Raw genomic sequence first — 9954 nt, forward strand, 5'->3', positions numbered from 1 at the left:
TTGCAATGAACAAAAAAATAATATCGTGATTCAATTATAATTTCTTAAATTTACTTGTTAGTTAAATTTATATGTATGTTTAATATTCCTTTGATGCATAAAAATAATAATTGTAAATCTATAGAATATTTAGAAATAATGGGGAGAACAATGCAGCCATAGTTCATATTGTTTATTTTTTACTTTGATTTAGTGATTATATTGTATTTTTTGGCATCTTCACACACACAACACACACAAGTATGCATGAAAAAATTGATTTTTGTATTTGTTGATTGATATTTTCTTGATATTTCTATTTTGATCTATACGGGCTACCATTGAAAATAGTAATAAATCTTTTTTAAACAAAACTTTCTCAATAATAGTAATAAACTTGTAATTGTCATAGTTATAATTGAGTTCCAATCCATCTAACAATTATTAAAACTTAGGGATGTCATCCTTAACATCTAACTAACTTATGAACAAATTATTCCAAATAATGGGAGTATCAACAGAGAATTATTTCAACCATATCAATAGGATACAATAAAAAACCTTCATTAAATGACTTAATGGTTCGCTATGTACAATCAACATGAAGAGATAGGAATGTTAGGATAAAATTCATTTACTTGTTAGTTTCTATATTTTCTCGCATAGATAGTTTCCTGACTAAATGCAATAAATAGTTGCACAAATTTGTATTTACCTCTACTCTTAGAGATTATGTTTGTAAATTAAAGATTAATTAAAATAAATTGTTCCAAGATCAACACGCGTGCTTTCACTAGTTTAACTACTTCTAAAAGACTAAAGCTAAATTCATGTTCACCCCTCAATATGACTACTTTCATATTGTCAATATTACCATTCAACAAGCATTCATTTAGCAGTAAAATTGCACGCTTAACGATCGTTTAAAACTACTTATGGAAAGTACTTATATGAAAAAAAAAGTACTTATATTAAAAAAGTATTTATTTATAAGTAGTCCATGACTACTTACTATAAGTACCTTTTCAAATAAGCATTTTTTTTAAAAATTATAATTTAAAAAATAATTTTCAAATTAAATACTTATTTAAGTGTAAACTAAATACTACTATTGATACAAAATACTTAATTTAAGTATTTTCATAAGAAGTACTTAATTTTTTTAAGACGTTCCAGATAGAGGCTAAGTCCAATAGGCAGTGACCTTAATGACATGTACATTGGATGTGTGTAGTAAAAGTTTAATTAGGCCTATGAGTTGTATATATGAATTTAGGTCTTGATTTGTTCAATTTAAATTTGAATAGAGAGAGTCAAGCTAAGCTAATCTTGGGCTTGTTAAACCATGGGCTTTGGATTTTAGTTTGAATGGAGCTAGGGCTTGGTTTTACTCCAATTTGGATTAGGGATCTCTTGAGTTTTTAACCTGGGCCCTATTGTTATTTGATAATATGTTTGGCAAGGAGTGGGCCTTAGTTCTGGGTTTGAGTTTGGGCCTTGGTTTGCAAGCATTTTGGGCTCAGGGAATGAATGGAATTCGGAATGAGGAATGAGGTTGGTTGCTTCTTGTCCAAACTCTAATCTAAATGCATTTGAAGTCTACTAACATATTATCTATTTTATCTCATACGAAGCGTAATGACTTTGACCCAATTCCAATTTTTGATCTACTTCGGCACATTGTGTCTCATGATTTATCTATCAAAGATGCGTCTCACCGTTTCAAACCTAATCCATCCTTATATTGCCAAAATTTCTTTTTTTATTTTTTATTTTATTTTTAATTACATAGGAACTCCAGTCATCAACAAGCCCTTCGGACCACCTGGTGAGACACCAAAACAACGGATTAACGTCCTACCCCTAAGTCTCGCTGATTAGGTAAAGTCCGGAATACAGATATGATTTCGTGCATCAGTTGGACGTTCGAACAACCCGATCCCCGAGACACATCTCCATTACCATCCACGGTCCCCGCTGGCTTACAGAAAACTCTCACCATTCACGGTTCCCGCTGGCTCACAGAGTGAACTCTCACCATCTACGGTCTCCGCTGGCTCACAGAGTAAATTCTCACCATCCACAGGTACCACTGACTCCGTGAGTGTATTTACCTGAAATTGAACCTCCAATACTCCTTCTTACCTGCTGATACCTTTCCATCATATCATGCCCATGGGGGCACCAAAATTTCTTTATTATATGTCCCGTTGCGTGGGATTATAATATTTCACTCTCCTTTCATCACCGATCGTTCATTATTATATATGATTTGTAAAAAGAATATGGAGTCAAATATAATTTACCAATAGTTTTAAAAATAATTAAATATGCCATTTTTTAATATTTATTTTTTGATGTCTTAGTAATTGTATCCTCTAACTAAATCAAATCGAGCACCGACAATAATTGTAGCTAATATAATATGGCAAGGGATATGTTCATGACTCAAGCTATAAAAGGTCAAGATTATGTTTAGCCTTATCATGTTCATGTTCTCTTTACACGTAAAACCCTAAACCTAAAATATATTCTCTTTTATTTTATTACTAATATTTTATTTATGTATTTGCTCTTTCTTTTTTTTTTTTGCAAAAAAAGAAGACCAAAACTATTTGTGAGGGTTACAAAAGTTTTTGTCTTTATTATGACAAACCTAAATTGTTATAGCTAGTCATTGTTCAGAAAGAAGTCACCCACATCTTTTTCTACGACTTATAGAGGTGTGCATGTATTTTATCACGAAATTATTCTGAATTTTTTAAATATTTTGTAATTATATTTATATCTGTTATAAAAAGGTCATCAAACACTTTTTTTTTTTTTTTGGGTAGGGTTTCGACTTCATTTATCTTACTTTATTTTTTTATTTAAAAAAGAAAAAAGACGAGATTATTTCATAGCAATCCGAAACATTGAATTTAGACATACGTTATATAAATCTGTGCCTCCCACTTGTCTTCAGTTCCTTTCTGCATATACAATCTCTTTATGTATAGAAATTGAAATGGTACAAAGGAATAGAATTCAATGCATGAACTCAGAAGATCAGAATAAGGAAAAAGAGGATAAACCAAAACCACTTGGGATTTTGTTTGTATGTACTTTGTAGTTGGAAAAGATTACTGATGAGAATAGGTTCACGGGAATTTAAGAACTCAACGGTGGAGAGCCATGCACCCATCGGATCAGAAGATAAAGATAGAAAAAGATTAACCATAGCCATCAAATTTGGAGTTAGGGATCTGCTGGTTACCTAGGACTCTAGGAGAGAGGGTTTACAAAGAAGAACATCCAAAAAATCAAACCAAACCCATCAATCCGGCTTGCGATTAGGGGCGGACACGGTTCAATTTAGGTTGATTTCATTGTAAATGAGAACTAAACCAGTTTGGAGAAACTATAAAATGAAGTCAAACTGTAAACCAGCCAATTATTGGTTTGCAACTTTCGGTTTGAGTCGGTTTTGGTCAAGGGTTTAGGAGTTTTAAAATAATTACTTTTTATTAAATTGAACATGCAAAGCAAGTCAATATAGAAATAAAGCAGTACTACTGGGGTTGTGCTAGCTTTTTTTTTTTTTTTTCAAGAAAGAGTCAAAAGCCACCTACGTAGCGGCCTCTTCCCAAACCATGAATGTGTGGGAAAGGCTTTGATCAGTGTGGGCAGTCCAGGCAATCAGGCAGACTGGCCCATAGTGATCAATAGAACACAACCATATAGTCTGACTTTTGCTGTTGGCTCCAACTTGGAGTATTATCTCTTAGTACTTAACCATAAATGAAAGGATATTGGTGATGAAATTTTGTTAGGATAAGATGATGAACCTTCTAGTATAAGATAATGCACGCTTCTCCATATTTTTTATTTCGGTCAAATCTGGAAGTGGAAAATGTGGACCTTAAAATTTTTAAGAATTTGTTTAGTTTTGAGAAAATCTATCGATATTCACTCGTCGATGAACCTCTGAATTTCGTCGCCGAGCTGTAGAAGGGATTTCGTCAACGAGCCCTGTTGATTTTCCTTTTTAAATTTCCTTCCCTTTTCTTATTTATTTAATTCACATTTCTCGGGTCGGGTTCTTACAATTTTTCTCACATCTTTTTCTTCTTTGATTTTTTTTATAGGATGGATTAGTTGAATTTGAACAAACGATTACGAAGAAAAAGAAAATTGAAAGTGGCTCCTCCAAGAAGAAAATGGTCCAAAGGGAATCATCTCAGGGAGAGGACACTCCTTGACTCAAGAGAAATTGCCTTTGTTATCCTCTGCTACCGCTACGAAAGACTCTGGTTTAAATTGATTCGGTAGTTCTTGGCATGACCCTTCGACGTGTAGTTCTCTCTGAGGGTTCCTATGACGTGAAGATGATGCTTCTTAAGGCTTTGGAGTCTGCTACTCGCTATGCCGCATATCGGGTATGATCTATTCGATCTGTGCTTCCTTCTCATGGTGATGACCTTTTCCAGGTTAATACATTTTTAAGTTTGTGCAATCAATTCTCCCATATTAATTAGAAGTTTCTTTCCTAAGGAAGTCAAGATATTTTTGCAACAGATGTTGGTGGGTAAAAGTGGGCAGGATATTTTTGTTTTGAAGCCTGCCTTGGATGGTAATTTTTCTACAAAAACGGCTTGAGAGGCAGTGAGGAGCAGAAGTGATAATTTTTTGTGGAATGACTGGTTTTGACATTCTTTATTGCCCAGAAGAATCTCAATGTGTTTATGGAGAGCCTGGTTTAGATGCTTGGTTGTAGATGACAGAATTCAGACCAAAGGAATATCGATGGCTTCGACTTGTGATTGCTGCGTTCAGAGAAGTCAAGAAAACATTGATCATATTCTTTCTTTAGGAGAGGTGGCTTCAGAGGTTTGGCGTCGGGCTAGTGTGGCATTGGAGATTCCTTTCCAATGATCTCTTCCTTGGAAAAATAAAATTGCAAATTGGTTCCAGTATACAAAAAAATCGTCTATTAAAGGTATTTTAATCGGGCTGATTCCATCTTTGATTACATAGTGCCTCTGGAATCGAAGATGTAAAGCGAGAATGGAAGGAGTTTATCAAAGTGCATATCAAATGTGGAGAAGTGTTCAATTCTATGTTAGTTTTATTGCTGAGAGTACCATTTCTTTTCAAAAATTGAAGAAGTCGGACATTAAGATTTTGAATGAGTTTCAAATTAAGCATAAGGGAGTTTGTGATAGGCCTAAAAAATTATTTCATGGGTTAAACCTCTAGTAGGGTGGATAAAACTTAATTGTGATTGGAGTTGTAGGGGCAATCTGGATACTTCAGGAGGTGGAGGAATTATTCAGGATTGTTATGGCATGGTAAAAGCGGCTTTTTCAAGTTATTTTGGCAATGGTACGAATAGTGCGGAATTAAAAGCAATCAGGGAAGGAATTCGTTTGTGTAAATGTTTGCATTATGTTAATGTAATTATTGAAAGTGACTCGCGAATTGTAGTTGATTGGTTTCGGAAAGGTAGATGTACTTTGTGGTATCTTTGGGAATTTTGGGAGGAGCTCGTGGTAGAGTTAAAAGGAGTGAATGTCATGATGATGCATCTATATAGGGAAGGCAATAGTGCCGCTGATTTTCTTACTAAAGAAGGAGAAATGGGAAACAATGTAATATACGAAGAACAATATTTTCTACCACGTTATCTAAAAGGTATCCTTCAGATGGATAGGTGGGGTCTTGTTTCCGTTCGTCGTTTATTCATTTTTAGAGTTTCGTTTGGTGTATTTCGTTTTGTTTTTTATTGTTTTCATGTTTTTATCTACTTTGTTAATTATGTTTAATTTTGTTTGTCCTAATTTGGTTGGTTGGTTTTAATTTGTAACCACGATATTCCTCCGCCAAAAGTGAGGGTTTATTAATAAATAAATAAAGTTGCCTCCCTCTTTTACAAAAAAAAAAAAAAATCAAGATATCACCAAGCAAGAGGGTTGTTGTCAAAACGACTACCATGACCCCATGATCTAAGTTTCTGATTTGGAATTATGCAATGTGACCATGGTCAAAGACAAAACGATTCCCATAAATGGAGCCAACTGTTATTGCAAAAATTTGCTGGTTAATGCGGACTGATCTTTTACCGTGACCATCTATGAGGAATCAAATAGGAGAGGCTTGGAGGACCTCGGGTGTACTCCGTGGGGTTGCTTAGATGCTAAATTATAGAGTGTGGGAGGATAAGATTGCAACAGTATGGAATAATAGATGAGAATGAGATGCTTACCTCCTCTTAGAGTACTCCTTTTATAGTAGCAGAGGCATAACTCTATTAAATTTAGTATTTATGGTCAATTATTTGAAGGAAATGATCTAATTTAAAGGTATTTATAATGGAAAGTAACGATGGTTCCTTGACTTTGATATTTGATTGATATACCCTGTTAATTTTGGCTATATCAATTACAAACCTATCTTGCGGTTTCAAAAATTTCACTAAATTTTCTAAAGATTTTTCAAAAAGTGCAAATCTATCCTAATGTTGCATTTGAGAACATGAATTTTGAATCTTGGATTTGGATAAATTTTAATATAATTTTATGTTACATCTTATTCAAATCTAATATAAATGTAAACCCAAAACCCAAGGTGTTAGGAACTTGTGAGCATCCAGAAAGATGTGACACCAGAAATTTAACGTGGTTCGGTCAATATTGACCTACGTCCACGGAGCACACACCAAATATTCACTATTTTTCCAGAAAATTACAATTCTCACCCTCTCTCTCTCTCCCTCTCTTCCTCCTCTTTCTCCTCTCTGCTCTCTGAGCTTCTCACTTGTACATTTTTTGTATTCCTCAGCCCTCTATTTATAGGGCTGATATTTAAATCACAATTTAAACATAATCAACAAAACATGAGAAGTTACAATGGAGACATAAAATGGAGATAAATGCACCGCGTTTCCAACTCATCACGCGTTTCAAGCTCAGCTCCAGCTCTCCTGGCTCCAGCTACAATAATCTCCCACTTGAAGACAGAGACGCCTCCTCAACCAGTATCATGAATAAATGATGTGCTCAAAATATATGTCTTTGGGTATGAAGACCAACTAAAGTTGAACATAACTTCAGTTTCTCTGTAGTCAGCACCTTCCTGTCTGCTTGATTCCTGCAAACTAATCTAATGGCTGTCAGCTTCACAATTGGTATAAAGATGCCGCTGTAGTCAATCCCATCCTTCTACTCGAAGTCTTTGACTACCAACCGAGGCTTGTACCTCTTGGAGCTGTCATGCTCCCCTTTGATTCTGTACACGCACTTGTTGTGAAGGCCTTTAGGCAACTTCCACGTTCTGTTGGAGGTGAGGGACTTCATCTCATCCTTCATCGCAAGCTCCCACTTGTTCGTATCTGCCACCTAACATGCTTCATCATAGCATTCTGACTCTCCTCCATCTGTAGGAAGTAAGTAATCAATATACCTTCTGTTTGGTATATGAGACCGAGTAAAACTCCTAAGCTCCGGAGCTGGAGTAGGAAACGGTGGTGCGACGATCTGCTCCACTGGTTCCTCCACCTGAAGATTCTCGATATTCAGTTGTTGTGTCCCGACACATTTTGAGTGGACTAGTTCTAGTCTCTTTTTCTTTGGGGCATAAGTGTTTATCTGGAAACTAACCCTTTTCTGTTTCCCAACTATACAATCCTCACACATGTCAATCTACACTGACTGTAGACCACTCAATTTTCCCTTTGAGTGCATCACCCTGAGTCCCTTTTCGCTCATGTGACCAAGTCGTTGGTGCCAGATGTTGCTGTCGTCATTTCTTGCAGAACTGAAAAAGACATGGAGGCATTGGAGGTTAGAAAAAGTGTTTCGCTTTTCTTACATTGCGCAATCGTTAGTACACCCTTTGAAACTTTCCATTCATCGCCAATGAATTTCATCGTGTGTCCTTCATCTGCTAGCTGACCAACTGAGATAATATTCTTTCTTAGGTCTAGAATATATTTGACATCCTTCAGCTTCCATACTAACCCATTTATATTGATCTTCACAACTCCCTTGCCGGTTATGTCGCAAGGTTGATTGTTGCCAAGGTACACCTTACCAAAATTACCTCATGTGTACTCCTCTAAGCAATTTTTGCAGCAAGTGGCATGAAATAAGGCTTTGGAGTCTAAGACCCAAGACTCCTGCTTGCTCTCCAAAGAGCAGATCAACATCTCATCATTTTTGGAAGCAATATTTACTTTTGTCTTTGCCCTCATCTCATATTCTTTCTTCTGACTCCTGCACTGGTTCTTGTAATGACCAGTCTTTCCACAGTTCCAGCACTCAATAACTTTTGTGCCCTAGGAACCTCTGTCCTGAGTACCACTAGGATTTCCGGATTTAGATCGCCTGGGCCTAGATCTGCCGTGGTTGTTTGATCGTCCATGCCTATTTCCTCTGCCTCAACTCTCCATGTTCAAGGCTGAACTTGAAGTGGAGCCATGGTTCGACTGCATTCTGATTTCCTCCGTCAAAATCATGCTGACGACCTCATCATTTACAAGTTTCGATTTTCCCGTGGAGCTACTGATGGTAGTAACGACACCATTCCAACTTTCAGGCAACTGACTGAGAATCAGTAGGGCCCGAATCTCATTATCAAACGTTATCCCGACTGAGGCGAGTTGATCAGACAACTCATTGAAGTTATTCAAATGCCTACTGAAACTTTAACCTGCAGACATGCTTATTGTAAATAGTATTTTCATGAGATGTACCTTATTTGCAACTGAAAGCTACTCGTACATATTAGAGAGCGCATCCATCAAAGACTTGGTGGATCTTATATGCTTGATATTAAACGCCACAGACTTTGACAATGTCATTCTGATGGCTCAAAGGGCTTTTCGATCAAGCAACTCCCACTTGTCCTCTTTCATGGATGCTAGCTTACCCTTCAACGGTAAGTGTAATTCCTTCCCAAACAAATAATCTTCTATCTGCATCTTCTAGAAACCAAAATTGTTGCCATTGAACATTTCAATTTTTAAGCTATTTTCATTCGATATCTTGATTCACTAATCTAGAGATGGAATTAGCTCAAATGGATAGCGCAGTTGGATCCGAAATGATTGAAAACCCTAGAAATGGTTCGAGTCACTCGAAAAGCGGACCCAAAACAACTCTGAAAAGCTCAGTCAAAGTAATGGTCAAACTTTGTCAAACTTGGTTAACTCTGCTGACGTGGCACGATGCCGTGGAAGTGGGGGTCCACCTGCTGACGTGGCACAATAACATGGCAGCTGACGTGGAAAGTGTGGTAGTGGGGCCCACCTGTTGGTGTGGTAGTGGGGTCCACCTACTGACGTGGCACCCCTGGTTCTGGATTGCCGGTTCAGGTCGGATACGGATCCGCGGATCGGGTTTTGGGTTGATCCGGTATGAGTCAGCCTCCGCGTCGGGTCAGGTGTGTACGGGGTTGGGTTGAGGTGGTCTGGGCGAGAAGGGCAGTTGCAATCGCGTGTGGCGCATGAGGAACTGGTCACCAGCGCGTGACCAGTGCGTGGCAAAGCGTCCTACTTCGGTGAGGCGCGTGAGGGAGGGCTTCTGGACTCTGTTCGAGCTTGGGTCTGCACAATTCTCTTCATCTCGGCAAGCTGATTATGATGGTGGCCTCAAAACTTAGTTTTGATCCACTAGATAGAGCTTTGATTTCGAGATCACTTCCGATCTGGCTTTTCTGCTCCAATCGGACTCTGATACCATTTGTTAGGAACCTGTGAGCATCCAGAAAGATGCGACACTAGAAATTTAACATGGTTCTGTCAATATCGACCTACATCCACGAAGCACACACCAAATATTCACTATTTCTCCAGAAAATTACAATTCTCACACTCTCTCTCCCTCTCTTCCTCCTCTTTCTTCTCTCTGCTCTTTGAACTTCTCACTTGTACATTTCTTGTATTCCTCAGTCCTCTATTTATAGGGCTGATATTTAAATTAAAATTTAATCACAATT

This window comes from Malania oleifera, chromosome 4 (genome assembly GCF_029873635.1).
Source record: "Malania oleifera isolate guangnan ecotype guangnan chromosome 4, ASM2987363v1, whole genome shotgun sequence".
In the NCBI taxonomy this organism is placed as follows: domain Eukaryota; kingdom Viridiplantae; phylum Streptophyta; class Magnoliopsida; order Santalales; family Ximeniaceae; genus Malania; species Malania oleifera.